Genomic DNA, 17,525 nt, shown 5'->3' with positions numbered 1-17,525 from the left:
CTCTGAAATGTCCATCCAGTCTTTTAGATCATAAATTCCTCTGGGTAGGAGGTTTGCTTTACATGATTTCTCTTATGAGCCCAGTATACTCTCAGGCGTTAGGGAAGTGCTTGTGCACATGCCTGTACTTCTCAGTAAGACCAGTGTCCGGGGGCCATGAACTTGTCATGCTGACCCACCACCCGTCTCCAGAGCTGCCATACAGTCAGCCTGCTGGTGCCTGGAGGTGTCCTAGGTTGCTTGGTCCTCAGAGGGTGTGCAGGAGTTGTGATTGCTCATGTTGAGCTTCTGCTTCCGTGTCCCCTATCTGAACCATCTACATGACTGCTCTTCAGGTTGGCCTCAGGACCACTGGTAGCTTGCTGTACCAATGCAGCTACCATGCCAAAAGCGCCCTCAGGGGCGAAAGAGAAGAATCTCTGCTGTTTTATCTGTTTGAATTTTCTAGCTGAAATTTTACTTCATTTATGCTTTTTGTTTGTCATGGGGAGAAGAGGTTGAGGATTACTGGGTAGTGACAGTTACAGTGGATGTAGAAAAGAAGGTGTCATTTGTGAACTGAACATCCACTCCAAGGAGGTTCACAGGCTAATGCCTGAGATTAGTCTAGATTAAGTTTGATGAAAAAAAGAAATAAAAAAAAAAACCACAAGACAATACCTGAAGACTCTTCTTCACCCCTGTTGAAGGGTCTTTTTGACAGAATGCCCTGTAAAAAGTCCCATGTATTCTTCAGTTAACTGACTTCAGCTGGCAATGCCGTTTAATCAGATCTAGAGAAATTGTTAAACAAAACATGACCATCTAATACCTATGCATTTAGAGCATCATGTAGCTTTAAAGTCATTAAAGAATGAGATGAGTTCAGGTGAAAATGTTACTTGAAAAGGAATGATCACTCCTGCCTGGGTACAGGATGCCTCTGATACGTTATGAGAATGGCTGCAGAGTCCTTTTTGAATTTGTTACTTAGTCGATGACTTGCTGACATCTGAATCTGCGCAATTTGCTATGAATAATTTAAACCATAGAGAGCAGAAAGTGTGACTGAATTAAAAGACCAAAAAATGCTTGGAAATGCTTTCATGATCCTTTTTCTTGCTTAAAACTTGAAGATCAAACAAGAAAAAATTGCAGTTTAGGATTACTACACACTGTACAAGAAACCAGCAGAGTTGCAGAGTTGAGCTCATTGGATATGACCACTTTAAATAGCATCTCTTTGTAGTCAGCCAGGAAAAAGCTGTAGACATTAATAAGGAAATATTAAACATTTATTTTGTAAGTTCTAACTTGTCTTCACAGGATCACTCTGTAAGCAATTTACATTACTAGATAGGCTTCATTCCACTATTGTGTACAAATTACCTGTTGCTCACTTATTAATCCTGCTTTTCTGTTTACTTTTCAAGTCAGTCTCAGTGGGACAGGTATGCAGCTTGGAAGAGTCCAGAGCAATGTTGGAATACATGTTTTCTGAAGTTTTCTAATGGATATCACTGCTAGAGCTCTTATGCTAAATTAAGAGAGTTCAAGATTTCTGCAATAAGCTTTGGTGTCATGAGAAGGATTGCCAAACTTGGGGTTTAGGTTGCAAGTTAATGGGGGGGGGGGCAAAGGAAGAATATTGTCTCTCTCCTCTCTGAAGCACAATATCCTGGTGGCAGCAGATGGCTGGATGCTGGGATTAATGAAATTACGTTCTCTTTCACTGTGATAATTGAAACACTCCTTGCTGTTTTCCATGCTCATGATCATGGGTGAATGTCATATATTTGAATAAAAAAAGGTCCAGGAATGTGTATTTTCTATACAGTAATCAAGACAACTGGAATCCTTGGTAAAATACATGTGTGCAAGGTTGTTACCACAGTAAGCAAGTGCAGTGACTGCCGGGCTAGATGTGTTTGTCATTGTTCTTAGCAGTGAGAAGACATGCCCTTGCTGGTGTTGTGGATGAGTGAGTGGGGTTTGTGCAGCCCATCACTTCATGAGTCAAGAGGTTACTTTCAACTGTGTGTAGAGAGCTTCACTTGTGCCTTATGGTGGAGGATAAGCAACTGGGAACACTCAACACAAACAAGTGCTTTTCTGTTAGCTGGCTATTTGCAGTTAGACAGCCTTTTCTAACTAACTTATATGGGTTTTGCAGGTCAATTTTTTTATGGCTTGCTTTGACGTATGATGAAGGAGATGGTATAGGCTGAATATTTACTCCAATATTTTCTTGGGACAGTCAGTACTTAACAGCTTAACTGTGCAACAATGTGTATTTAACCCCCCCCCAAAAGGCTGTCCAGTCATAAATATCTCTAGATTTCTGAGCCCAGAGTTTGAAATACGAAGTCAATAGAGTCCACATTCCACATGTGGATGTAGGAAGTAGCCAGGATGTGTTTCCTGAGAGTGCTGTGCTCAGATAGAGGTCATATAGGCAAATGGTCATGACTCAGCTAGCAGTGAATTAAACAGCTTCTAAAGAGCACTCACCCTCCAGAAACGGAGAACTGACCCAAACCATGATGGAAAATGTGTGTAAACAACACTTATTTCACTCCACCACTGTTAGCCCAGGACCAGGAAAGACAATGAGTGAGGGTGCTTGTACAGCAGTAAAATTTCCTATTTGTTGACTTCATGTTCTGCAACAACACTTCAAGGTCTTTTTTTTTTTCCCTAGAATTTATTGTTTGTAAAATTCTCTGTGTAACTATGACTTCTTCTAGAAGACCACCAGGAAGACCTGTAAGCTGTTTCCTGACAGGAGATGAAGAGGGGAGAGAAAATGAACTGTTAACAAGAATGCTGCCTGCTGCCTGAATTGCCTTAATTCATGAAGGGACATAAAGCTTAGACGAAATTTTATGGTGCCTTAGCCCTGGGAATAGCTCAGTTGTTTAACAGCATGTTTGTGTTCGCACAAGCGTAGATCTGGGCTGAACCAGAGCGTCAGTCTGGAGAACTGCCATGGAGGAATAGCGGCTCTTCAGGAAGGACCATCCAGTGGGATAGCAGGGAGTTGCCCTTGCTGTGCAAGGGCAGCAGGGATGCATGGACCTCTGCCCTGGGGTGGACAATGAGCCAGCTCAGAGTTTGCAAGTTAGGATTAGTGGGTGTAACTATGTGGGTGACTTTGTGGTGGGTGCCTGTTACTGACAGCCTGATTAGAAAGAAGTAGATGAGCACTACTGCAGCAACTGGAAGAAGCCTCATGTTTGCAAGCCCTGGTCCTCATGGGGGACTTTAATCACCCCAATATTTGCTGGAAGGGCAATGCAGCAGGACATAAGCAATCCAGGAGGTTTCTGGAGTGCACTGATGGTAACTTCCTGACACAGTAGATAGAGGAGCCAACAAGGGGGCACATTCTGACAGACCTGATACTTACAAACAAGTAGGAACTGGTAGTGGATACAAAGGCTGGGGGCAGCCTTGGCGGCAGTGATCATGAGATGTGGAGTTCAGGTTCCTGAGAGGTGACAGCAGTACAAAAAAACAGGATTACAATTCTGAACTTTGAACAGACTTTGAACAGGCTTTGTCTTGTTCAAAGACCTGCTTGGAAGAATCCCATGGGACATGGCCCTGGATAGAAGAGGGGTCCTGGAGAGCTGGTTGATTTTCAAGAGCACCTCCTCCAAGCTCAAGAATAGTCCATCCTGACAAGCAGGAAAGCAAGCAAAAGTGGAGGGAGACCTGCATGGATGAACAAGAAGGACCTGAATAAAACCAGATATAAAAAAGGAAGAATACATGAGTTGGAAACAGGGTCAAATCACCCAGGATGAATGTAGATACAGTGCTTAAATAAATAGGGATGGGGCTAGGAAAGTCAAAGCCATCTGAAATTGAATTTGATGACAGATGTGAAGGCCAACAAGAAGCGCTTCTACATGTATATTAGCAGCAAAAGGAAGACTAGGGAAAATGTGAACCTGCTGCTGACCTGGTGACAGAGGACACAAAAAAGGCCAATGTACTTGATGTCTTCTTCACTATGACCTTCACTGATAAGACTGGCCTTCAGGAGTCCCGTGTTCTTGGGACCAAAGGGAAATTTCAGAGCAAGGACAGCTTATCCTTGTTGGAGGAGGAGCAGGGTAGAGAATATTTAAACAAACTAGGCATACACAAATCCTTGTGACCTGAAGGGATTTGAAGGAATTTCCCTGTAGAAAGAGGATTCTGCGTTCTGAGAAGCTCTTGCACCTTTCTGTGACACCTGAGTTTAGGTTTTTTTCTTCTGGAAAAAAACCCCACAATCTACTGAAGGCTGATTTACCTTTCTCAATATAACCACTTCTCCAACCTTGAAAACTCACTTCATAGCTGCAAGGCAATAGTAAAACTATTCAGCACTCAGTTCAAAATAAACGAAAAAACAGTCATCCAGGCAAGAAATAGAAACAATAATTGTAAACAACTGAATACCTCAAGTGATCTAAAGACAAAGTAAATAGTTTATTAAATGTACATAGATAAACTACTCTTTACTAAAACTACTATCAAGAGGAAACTGCAAACAGGAAAAAAAGGGCTATAAACAAGTGAGTATATCCTCAATAATAATTTGACCAGCTCTACAGTTCAACATTTCTTAGGGCGATATTGACATATTTATAAAATAAACACGATATTTACAAATGGAAATTATAAAAAACCACTGAATGCTGTCTTGAAATTGTATTGTTTTTCATGCGTGTTATTTTTTGTGTCAGAATCTGTTAATTAACTGTGGTGTTACATTTTTGTGAAAAATATAATCAATTTATCCAAGCTGCTGTTCTGTTTCAAAAGATCTCGGAATAAGATTCTTCACCTATTCAGTTGAAAGCTAGCTATCCCACAGAGCCATTCTTTAATCACTTCAATGCATGCCTCCATAGAGAGCTGAAAGTGTTCTTGACTTTATTAAAACACATTTCTCCTTCCCAACTGAACACTAATCCAGATTCAGAGTCAAAAGATCATCTTTCTCAGTTCTGGGAGGTTTTTTAATTTTTTGTTTCTGATGTTAATAAGTCTTGAAAGTTTGAGCATTGTTGCTGGTATATACTTTGATCAGTGGATTTGAAATGTAAGCTCTTTGGCCATGGCCCTTATTTTCATTAAGTTCGGGTAGTGCTGAGTATAGTGGAGACTAAATTCATTTGGACGCCTCTTAATGCCGACAGTAATACATAATAATTATAGAAAGAATATTAATAAGCACACAAGTTTTAGTGAGACAGAAGATTTTTTTTTTATTTCAGTCCCTTTCTTGCCCTGTATTTTTGACCTGAAGTTCACCGTAAGATCTGAACAGGATTCCCTAGGAATTAGTGTGTCAGACTGCAAAATGTGTCTCCAAGCTGAGTTGGCTGATACAAATGTCCTCTTCCCAGCTGCAGATATATCTGTGGGCCCAGTGGCTTTTGCTTTTAAAGTAATGGTAAGATAGTTTTTCCCATATGATTGAGCACGTCTGTGAGCAGCACAATAAAGGAGACAAACAAATGGGGATGCTGCAGCTGGCTCTAATCCTCTCCTCCTCTCACAACTGCTGTTAGATGGTTTTGAATCCTTCCAATGCCGCTTTACTCCTGGGTCTGCTGTAACAGCCTCTTGGAGCTTGAAGAGAAAAGTATTCATGCTTCTTTTTCCCTCCACTCTGTAGGGTAGTTCAAAATATGAAGCAGCCTGGTTAGGAAGTGACCAGTGCCAGCAGTGTGCCCAGGTGGCCAAGAAGGCCAACAGCATCCTGGCCTGTATCAGAAATGGTGTGGCCAGCAGGAGTAGGGAGGTGATTGTGCCCCTGTACTCAGCTCTGGTGAAGCCGCACCTCGAGTACTGTGTTCAGTTTTGGGCCCCTCACTACAAGAAGGACATTGAGGTGCTGGAGCGTGTCCAGAGAAGGGCGACGAAGCTGGTGAGGGGTCTGGAGCACAAGTCTTATGAGGAGCGGCTGAGGGAACTGGGGTTGTTCAGCCTGGAGAAGAGGAGGCTGAGGGGAGACCTTATCGCTCTCTGTAACTACCTGAAAGGGGGTTGCAGAGAGGTGGGTGTTGGTCTCTTCTCCCAAGTGACGAGTGACAGGACAAGAGGAAATGGCCTCAAGTTGCACCAGGGGAGGTTCAGGCTGGATATTAGGAAAAAGTTCTTTACTGAGAGAGTAGTGAAACACTGGAACAGGCTGCCCAGGGAGGTGGTACAGTCACCATCCCTGGAGGTATTCAAGGAGCATGTGGATGTGGCATTGTGGGGTGTGGCTTGATGGGCATGGTGCTGTGTGGTGTGGGTGGGTTTTTTGGTGTGGGTTGTGGTGTATTTTGTCGTTTGTGGGTGGTTTTGGTTTTTTGTGGGTGTGTGTGGGTGGTTTTGTTGGGTTTTTTTGGTGGTGTTTTTTTTGTTTTTGTTTTTTTGGTTTTTTTTCTGTTTTGTTTTGTTTTTTTTTTTTTATGGTTGGACTTGATGATCTTACAGGTCTTTTCCAACCTTAGTGATTCTGTGATTCTGTGACCAGTCACTGAAAAGTAGCATTGGTGATTGCTTTGTTAAATGCAGGGCAACAAAATGCAAAGCAACAGTGCTCTGAGGATGTGTAGCCTGCCTCCTTCCAGCTTTGATGGATACAGAGCTCCCCACATAGCTGTAGGAGTGGTAGGAGCTAGGAAACTGAGAAGTAGTTATGCAAGCTAAAGATGTCCTCACCGTTTTACTGACTTGGCTCTTATTTTGTTTTCAAAAACTACAAATGTATATTATAGCTTGAGAAACTATAGTAATGTATTTGGATTCTGGTTTTGTTTTCTTGCAGACTACAAAGAGCATCATTTTAAATCAGCAAGAGTTTGGTGTTACATTAAAACTTCATTATAATGCTTTTTTCTATCCTTCTGGCACACTGCTTCAGATCACCAGCATCCAAAAACTCATCTAACCCAGCTGAAAGATTGATCTGAATCACATTTTCAGGAAAAGATATAATGAATGATAGGCTGTGGCTTGAAAACTTGGATAGAAGGTTCCAAAATGAGCAGCATTTATGGCTGATATATAAGCACTTAAAAACTAGAATGGAAATACCAATATAGCCTTGACTACAAAAGAGCCTTTATAAAATCTCCCTTTAAATTATAATGTCTTGAATTTAATGCATTTTAATGTTCTTAATTTTGGACTAGGAAGGAAGAGGAATTAATGACATTTGCACTATGTGGCTTTGCTATGGAAAGTCACAGCATCTCATAATGACTTAGATGGCAATAATAAATAAACAAAATGGGCCTTAGGTTATTTTTTTCTCATTTGTATGCACAAAGATGTTACCAAAGTTGCCTGTTTTCTCTCTGTAATGGTAACACAGTCCTTGTTTAACCTATGGTTGTTATTAAAGTCAGTTACCATTATCTTCCTAATATTTTGTATCATATGGTTGCACCCCTGACTCCACAGTATCTTTTGTGTTTGCTGTTGAGATGTAGTTGAAAATGTGGGCAGAAGCATGAATTTACCCATCTAATGAAGCAATGTATCCAAAAACCCCAACAATTTTGGACATTCTGTATTGCACCTTGGGTTTTCCATGGCATAAAACAACCCACTGATGGGAGCACGGTAAACAAGGGTGTCTGGGTGGGAATTGGCCTTGGTGGCGGATAAAGAAGTTCTTGTATTTTGGGGAGTAAGTTAACTGGCATTTTCTGTTGCTTAGTGGTTTATGAGGTTGCACTTCATCATTTGTAGGTTCAGTGGTTTGGTCACAGTTCTTAATGAGAAGGTCTAGATGTCATTTGTGGTTTAAAGGTAGTTTTGTATTTGTGTGTGGTGAGAGGTCAAAGGTCTTGTAGCTAAGGGAGTTAGGTTTCCTGTCTTTAATTGACGCTAATGAATATTCAACTGTTGAAGGGGACAGGAATGGCTTAGCTAAAAGTATCAAAAATCCAAGTGACTAGTGACTGAGAGAGCCCAAAGAGCAGTGAGATGCAGAACTTATTTGGGGATTCCTGTGCTTGGTGTTTTACATATTGATTGTGTGAATAGGCAGCAGGCTAATACAGCCCTTGAGGGGTTACCTGAGGAAAGTACTTTTTTTATGAAATGACACCAGAAGGAGTTCTTGGGTGAGAAAATTTAAGGCCATGGATAACCATGGAATTCAAAAGAGCTTGAAAACAGCTAGGAGAAAAAGGGAGAGGAAACTGCAAGGGCAGATCAGAATTTGTGGATACATAGTGTGCTAGCCAACCAAACAACCTTTGAAAGAGGTGCTTCACAGAAGTACATCCCCTTAAGGCCAAGGCAGAATTAGAGCATGGACAATGGAGAATTTTTTTGCTTGAGGAACAGACAAAATGTTTTCTGCACTGAAGGAGGATAAGCAGGCAGAAAGAGAAGACAATATGGCAAGAAAAAAGACATAGGAGAAGCAAGTTTCACAAGAAAAGAGGAAAGGAAAATGGAAATAGCTAGGGATAAAGACTCCAGGAGAGAATAAGATAACAGACTGTGAATAAAAAGGAGAGAGTATAGACAGAGGAGTGGGTGAAGAGATGGCAGTGCATCAGTATGAGGGAAGGTAAGCGATGGGACATTCACTCAATGCTCAACAAAATGAAGCACATGTTTTCTTTGAGGATGGCAGCTCCCTGAGGATCGGAGCTATCGACCGCAGCTCAGAAGGGGTGTGCAAGGGAGCGGGGAAGAATTAGTGTCTCACCTTCACATCAGGACAAATGACATTACCAGGTGACCTTGGGACCAAGGAAGTGATGACTCAGATGATATTTAGCCCTGAGAAGAGGGTGAAGGTGTGAAAGCATAATGCAGTTCAACAGATAGCCCAAGGCTGATACTATAAGATCTTGAGATATTTGGCCATTGCAATATTAGATCAGAGTGACCTTTGTATCAGTGAATCCAGCCTCTCTTACTGTAGAGAAACACGTTTTGTAGTCTGATGAAATTACACTCTGGTATCAAGACTCCTGCAGCTGATAAGAAAAACTTAGTTAACTAGAAAGTGGGAGGGAAGAAAGCTGGAAGAGGTTCATAGTCATCCCTCCTCATGTTTCTACACGAGGAAAGGAAAATGTCAGCAGTAATGGTATATCACAGCTTAGGAGAGAGCAGGCAGGAACGTTGCTCAGCAATCTGTGGGAATGGTGAGTCCCAGCTACATCTCAAGGTGCAGGTAAATGCCAGAGTCCGGAAAACAAAATGGAGGGACTTACACTGCTGTGCTGTATGTGACACTGAAGATTCAGAGGCTACAGAAACCTGCTGGGATAGCAGTCATGACTGAAGTACCAGCATTGATGTACGTCATTGTTCCGAGAGGACAGATATTGAAATAAGGTAACCTAGTCATCTTAATTACTCCTGTCTGTGATAGACTGCAAAGTGTCAGAACAAGTTTTAGTCAAAATCATTCAGACATCAACAAAGAACTTGGTGTAGAGGTAACTCTGTGGCTGGCATTCGCAATTTCAAGAGGGAACCCAACATACTAAAGGAATAAGTGAATGTAGTCAGCCCAGACTGAGAAAATTGGGAACTAACTGCGAAGGACTCTGGGAATGTCTTTCTGTCAGAAGTATGCAAACTGTCAGGAAGCTCTTTCCCAAGCTAGACTTGGTCCTTACAAATCAGAAAGATATTAGAAATAAACAGAGAACCTATTTTGGGGAAAAAATCTAATGAGCAAATAAAGCTGGCTTTTGCAATGTAGGGACTACTGGTGTAGAAAGAATAGTGCTGGAAGTCCAGCTAAGTTAGAACTGGAAAAGGATATTAAAATGAATAGAGAAAAAAGGTTTGCTTAGCTATAGGAAACTTAGGTCAAGGAACTTTCGTCTAAAACTGGTCTTCTCAGTGCGATCAAAGAATAGAAGTATTTTGCACAGGCAGAGCTAGGATTATTTAACTTGACAGAATGAAAGCTGAAAAAGGATATATGAATGCTGTCTGCAAATACATCTGGGTGGGAAGGCACCGTAGAGGAATAAAAGTTCAGTCTGGAAACTGGAGGAAAGTTTCTGACCATGAGAGCTCTGAGGTTCTGGAAAGGCTTTCCAGTGGGAATAAGGTGGAGCTGGCACAGTTTATGGATGAGATTATCAGACATAGTTATCTATGACAGCAGGAATGTTCACTCGGTGATCTGGGAGTTTCCTTCCACTGCAATGTTACTTCTAATTTGAGGGCTAGCATAGCAAGTCTTTCTGCCAAGGAAGGGAAAGACAATTGCGAGGAAAAAGATTGAAAGAAAATGTTAGTTTGCATAATGACATAGATGGGAAGCATGGCAGTGATTTTGATGGTCTGAGTGTATAATTATTATATCTGGCTTATTATTAGCCAAGATTTGTGGGGTCTGTATAGTTTTAAAACTAATTTCTTTAGTTACATTTTGTCTGTGGCTTATGGCATAATGTTTCTTTGGCTAGAAATGAAAATAGAAATGTCTCAAGAAAACAATGAATATTTTTCTTTCATGAGATGAAAATGCTTAGACTAATGATGGACAAAGCAGAATGATTCAAATATAAACTCTTCTAATAGCCTACCAAACCTTCACCCCAAAATTGAATTGAATTCAATTCCCTTTCCCTTTTCCCTTGGCTGAAAGCTTGTCATGAGTCTCTTAGAAGAGCACTGGTCTGCAGTTCCCCTTCTTGGTCCCTTTGTTCCTTCTGCATGTCACCTTTTCCAGGGAAAATAGTGCAATGATTGGAATAAATATCTTCTCTGTCTGAAAACAGATGCAGGAATGCCTATGTTTCAGCTGTAGGATAGATCCGTAAAGGTTTGTAGGATTGTAACATAGAATAGATCTATGTTTTGAAAACATATTGTTAGAGCCACCAAGCTATATGGGATATGGATAAAGAGGATTTTAACTGGAGCTGTGGTGTAAAGCAGGAGCTCTATTGCTGTTTGAAGACAATATTTTTAAAGTCACTTGTGAATAAACAGGTGGAGAAACTTCAAACAAAGCATCCTCTGCAAGAAAGAGGACAAAATGGATCTTGCCAAGATTCCCCAGCAACCTTAGATGACAGTCAGTTGTTCTCAACAGGCTACATCAACATTTTGCAGCTATTTAGAGATGCAGCACTGCATACCCAAAGGGTAGGAAAATGTGGTTTGTAGTAGAACAGCTGCTGCTAATAATGTAAGTGATGAACTGAAAAGAACAATGGATATTAAGTTTTTAAAGTTTCACTAGTCCCCTCTGGCTATGTTACCTATTACAGGCCTGCTTTGATTTCACACCAGAGTATATCATGATTCAATGGGAACTGTACAAGTTAAACTAACGTGAAATTCAAATCACAGAATCACAGAATGATAGGGTTTGGAAGGGACCTCTGGAGATCATCTAGTCCAACCCCCCCGCCAGAGCAGGTTCACCCAGAGCAGGGTGCACAGGAATGCGTCCAGGTGAGTTTTGAATATCTGCAGAGAAGGAGACTCCACAATCTCTCTGGGCAGCTTGTTCCAGTGCTCTGCCACCCTCAAAGTAAAGAAATTCCTCCTCACATTTAGATGGAACTTCCTATGACCAAGTTTGTGCCCATTACCTCTTGTCTTGTCACTGGGCACCACCGAAAAAAGACTGGCCCCATCCTCCTGGCACCCACCCCTTAAGTATTCATAAACCTTAATAAGATCCCCTCAATCTTCTCTTCTCCAGACTAAAAAGACCCAGGTCCCTCAGCCTTTCCTCATAAGACAGATGTTCCAGTCCCCTAATCCTCTTCGTAGCCCTTTGCTGTACCCTCTCCAGCAGCTCCCTGTCCTTCTTGAAGCGGGGAGCCCAGAACTGGACACAGTACTCCAGATGGGGCCTCACCAGGGCAGAGTAGAGGGGGAGGATAACCTCCCTCGACCTGCTAGCCACACTCTTTTTGATGCACCCCAGGATGCCATTGGCCTTCTTGGCCCCATGGGCACATTGCTGGCTCATGGCCATCCTGTTGTCCACCAGGACTCCTGGGTCCCTTTCCACAGAGCTGCTTTCCAGCAGGTCAGCCCCCAACCTGTACTGGTGCATGGGGTTATTCCTCCCCAGGTGCAGTACACTTGCCATCAGACCATGTGTGTTTGTGGGAACAAATAGGATAGGATTTAAATCTTTTGTTCATGTGTTACAGTTTTCCTTACAACCAAGGTTTAGGGTTTTTTTAATGAGCGTATAAAAAAACCCCAAAACCAGAAAGACTAGACAATCTGGGAAAACTGTCTTGCAAATTAGAACAGCCCCAGATCTTTCCTGTGATGATTTATGACATTATTAGGCTTAAACTGAGAGATGCCAATGCTGAAACAGGTGATTGAGAAAAATGTGAGAGTGCATGGAAATGAGTAATTTCTTTTGTACAATAATAATTCATTCAGCTAGCAAACAAATTCCTAAAGCTTTTCAATTGCATTTGTGAGAAATCTGTTGTTACTGCAGACAGAGGTTAGGTGCCAGAAGCAAAGCCCAGAAGTCAAATTCAGAGACATTAATTCATGATGAGGAGCACTTTATTTCCTTATTCGACCTATTGATTTTCAAGTAAGGCAAATCTGAATTTAGCTTGGTTGTCAGACCCGGACTGTATGAAGTAGGACTGAGGAAACACTGTAGGCTCTTTTTTCATAATGCATCTCCTAACTTTTGTCCTTTGATTTTTATCCATATTGTTCCCCCTGAAATGTTTGCAGTTTTGGTGGCAACTTGGTAACTTGGCTGGACATATGTGGAGAATGGTCTATATTTTCTAAAAGAAAATAGTGCTGCTTGCCCACAGCCCACAGTAGACTGAGGATCATCTTGTTTGGAGAATGGAAACCAAGTCAGATTGCACACAGATACACAAGTGCTTCCAACTTAATTTTCTGAAATGCTGCTGTACCCTTCAGGTCATTTAATTCCCCGCTCTGGGTTGGGATGTTTACTCCAGTTACACCTAAGCCATTCGATTCAGTGGCTCTAGCAGAGAACAACTAGCCACTATTTTGTTTTGTTTTGCATTGAATTCCAGTTTTTCATCTCTATTCATGTTTTAAAGAGTAACCAACAATTTTATTCTTATAGTGCTTTAAATTATTGCCATTTTCTTTTTTTGATCTTCTTTCTCTAAGGAGTCATCATTTGTCTCATTTGCAGTGACATCTTTTATTTGATATCTACTTGTAGATTTATTGTGCTGTGTCTAACCTTCCTGCTAAAATTGTACCAGAAAGAGAGAATGAGCTGCCTCCCTGGGCAATTATCCCCTGAATCTCATGCTTCTCTACTTGTGGTATCTCTTTCAATGTGCAAATTAATTCAGTAAAAACATTTTTTAATGTAATAGATGAGAAGATCAAACCCCATTTTTTTTTCTGAGAGCTCTTCTTTGCCCACTCGCCTGCGATTTTTCTTGCAATGATGTTACTTTTACATGTGCAACATGTCCCCTCTGGAGTGAAATGTCTGTGTTGTTCCACAATAATGGTCCAAAACAATGTACCCTGCAGAAGTGATCATGCAGTTTTGACTTATTTCTGCAGATTACTCCGGTAAGTAATGTTTATAAGAAGTATAACAAATCACTTTTCAGAATGCAGCGGAACCTTAAACCTCTTCAAAAATATAGTTAGCTAGTTGGATTGAAAAGCAAGCCATATTTGATTTCTTTTTAATTCCATGTTTTTTCTGCAACAAAGTGAGAGTTTAATTATTGCAGGACATTTTGTATTTTATCTTCTGTTTTCCGGACGACTCATCCTTCTTCTTGGAATGGGTATGGTTCATTTTTGAGAATTCAAATCCATAAATGTTCGTATCTTGGATGACAACCATTGAACTGGTGGTATCTGCAAAGAACAGTTATAAAGGATTGAGTCAAAGGAAGGGGACCGCAAGTCCTTTTGAACACATGCAGGAGAGCCATGCAAAAGATGGAAAAAAGGAGAGTTTGGCTTGATTAAATGCAGGTGTTATGAACATGGAGCAGAAGAAAAGACTTTATTAAGCTCAGGGGTTATTTAAAAATTTATGAGACTATGAAAAATACCAGCTCTTTTCCAATTAAAAGGAAACCACCACCAACAAAAAAGGATCCTAGGAACTGTGAAAGAGCAAGAGGTACCAGCACTAAGCAAATCTTGTTTTGCTTTATTTGTTTGCTTAAAGGGGCCTGGGAGTTGGCTCAGCCATGCCGCAGCCGTAGCCTCAGTCACACCCCAGCCAAAATCCAGGGTCCCTCTCACTCGCGGTGCTGCTGCTGCTGCTGCTGCTGCTGCAGAGTGACTTTGTAATGTCTACACAACCTTCTTGTCCCAATCCATGTTCCTGTGATGCTCTGAAGCTGAAAGGCGACTTACTAATACTCATCGCAACAGTTGTCTGGCTTGAAAATTCCTCGGAGAGGGTCAAATAGCTTCTGGGTGGCCTCAAACTGATTGTGCCACTTTTTATAAACTTCCTGATACTCTTAAGAAAAAATTTCATTGAGTTAGCAGCATGATGTGCCGATGGGACCATACCTACGAGTCATTTCAGCTTGGGAGGAGGTGGCTGTCTGGATTTCCACCTGTGCCAAGTGCTTTGTTTCCCCTGGTATTTGTGTGCCTGCAGCACACACTGCCCACTCAAGTCATTGCAGTCTTGGTGGCTGCTGTTGTCCCATGTTGATCTTTCCACAGTACTGTGTTCCACAGGCATGATCTAGACAGCGTTTCCAAATTTCCATACTAATTCTTCTAGGTTGCCATGTTGTCCTCTTCCTAGCCTGCTCAGTGTTTGCCTGCCAGAGGACATGGCGCTGCTTGCTCCATTCACTTTTGTTTTCAAGCTGTGGAGATTTGTTCTTCTTAGCCTCTAGTCTCTGAATGTTTCCAGTTGATGTGTTGCTATCAGCAAAGATTTTCCAGCATCGCGGAAGGGATTGAGACACCTTCTAAAAATATCAGTCCCATGACATCATTTAATAATTGTTTGGCCAAAGAGAGACTTCTGAGGGTGATAAAAGTACTGGTAACATTGCAGGTGACAACAGCGGTGCCTCTAAAACCAATAGTTTATTACTCCTTTCTCAGAATGAGAACATGGCAATGTCAGAGCTCAGCAGCTTTTTCACTGCTTTTCTTTTCCACTCAGCAGAGCAGATTTTGTGAACTCTGCAAGTGTTTTCCAGGCACATCTACAATGCGTAGTGAAGTCTGGTATGAAGAAACTTGTAGAAAGGCTGCCCTGAGCTGATTTTTCAGGGCCAGAAATCTGAGATAATTGTGGGATCCAGGACCCACTGGGATCAGCTCTTACTTCAGTAGAATGGTATGTGCTAAGAGTTTAATGATATTCTACTCCTTCTTACAGCTATTTATGGAAGAAATTTATGGAGGATTTTTGGTGTCTGGATGAAGCGATAATTGTAATATTTTACTTAATGACACTAGATGAAAGATTGCCCCTGTCAAGTTCTGTACTCTTGAAATGCATGGAATTGAATTGCATTGAAATTGAACTTGGACTGGAAATTGGCCAAAAAGAAGCATTAAACAACAAAACACCCCCACCTCCAACAAAAAAGAGAGAAAAAAAAAATCTTTGCATGACTTACACATGTAATGTGGAACTAGCTACTCATTCTCAGCAGTTACCCAATCTGTGCGTCTCACCTTGTAGAGTATTATTGCAGTATATACATTTCCTAGGGAATTAGCACCGTTAAGTATCAATATTACAGTGTTAAATCCATAGTAGCAGCAGTAACATTGAAGAAAATTCTTGCAGACTTTCAGCAAAGATTGAAGAGCTTCCACAGAATTTGTCCAAATCATGCTGCAAATCCATGTCTCCCAGAGTAAATGGCACTTCTTAGTACTTGGAAATTACATCTGGAAGTAGTATTTTCTCTACAGCCTAGAAAATCTAGTCTCTCAGCAACTCTGGCTCTCCAGCCCCCAGAATTGCTGCTTGAATGGATATATTGTGCAAAATCAGATTGATTTGGCATACAACAGGGTGCTCTCATCTTGTCGCACAGAAAGCCAAATGCTTCATTAAATATTTTGCCAGTTCTACCTTTTAAAAACAGCACTTAACTGCACAGTTACTACAGCCATTACAATCCATTGAAGTGCTGCAATAAATTGCCTGTCACCTGAATGGGAAAGTTTACATAATAGAACAAAATACAAGGTTTTATACTACTAGCCATTGAAAAAATATATATATATTTACACAGTTTGGACATTGGATAAAAACTGCTAGCATCACAGTATTATAGCCAGGACTGCAGTTAGAAAGTAGTATTAATAGCCACTGTCTTTTTCAAAAGGGTGCTTTTAATTTCTGGTTTTAAAGTGAATATTGCTACTTCTGAACCTGAGTACTTCAGTGAAAATGAAAGGGCCCAGTTCCTTTTTCTACAGCTAACTGTCCTAGGAAGTAGATGCTAATCTATAGTATGTATTTAGATATAAGGCCAGAGTCTGACCCCTGCTGATGCTGATTTTCACCCATTCTTCTCTCCCCAGTGGTCCTTATGTGGACCGGCTTCTGCAGAACTGTAGCATGGAAAAGGGCCTGGGGAAAAGATAATGAACTCGAATCTATTAGTTGCAGACACCAATGTGTTCTTATTGCAGACAGGTATGTCTGGTGGCCATATATGAAAAATGTTGCATTCTAACATATGTAATGGAAGTAATGAGGCGGAAGCCGTGTTTCTTTCATGGAGAGAGGTGATTTTCACAGCAGGCAGATAATAAACTAATTAGAGCTTCACAGATCAAAGGTAATGCGTTCAGAAAAGCCATGTCTGCTCACCGAGCACAAGTACCACATCCTCGTGGCAAGACACTTACCAGTGGAGGTGATGTTGTGAAAGAGCTCTCTTTTCCAGATGGGTTATAGGTGGAGCACTGGCACTGCAGCTTTCAGAAGGCAAAGGCTGCAGCTGGGGAGGCAGAGTCTGCAGGCAAGTAAAATCCTCACCTGCCTCCTGGCCAAGCAGGCAGTTTCAAAAGCCACACAGATTACTGCTGCTGTTCACCAGTGATGTAGAAGCAGCTGGGACTCCACCCGTAGACGAAGACGGTGGGAAGCTGGTGTCAACAGGCAGACACTGCCTCTGAGTGGGATCGCTACAGCCTCTGAAATTCCAAGTCTGATGAGAAATAAATAAAATAAATAAATAAAATTTAACAACCTTCATCAAGCATAAAGGCATTTTAAAAACATTCTCATATATATATTTACAAAGATAAATAAATGTTTTCAAAACTTCTTCCATTTAAATTATTTCTTTAGACTGAAATGTTTTAGTGGTTTCTAGCAGTTCTCTTTGTTACCTGAGGTGACTGAAGTGACTTACTATTGTTTGCCCAGGGTAGCCTGGGTGCATCCTTGCAGTCTTGCAAAGAAAGGCTAGGCACAGTATCCTTTAATTTTCATGGACAAGCTTGGTTGAGTCACTGGAGAAGCAATCAGCGAGCTATTCATAAGCAGGGACTTTTAACATATTATGCTCTTCATATATATTATGGACTTGTGTGGCCCTCTA

The sequence above is a fragment of the Gavia stellata genome, chromosome 5 (assembly GCF_030936135.1).
Source record: "Gavia stellata isolate bGavSte3 chromosome 5, bGavSte3.hap2, whole genome shotgun sequence".
NCBI classification, from domain to species: Eukaryota; Metazoa; Chordata; class Aves; order Gaviiformes; family Gaviidae; genus Gavia; species Gavia stellata.
This window is presented reverse-complemented; position numbering follows the sequence as displayed.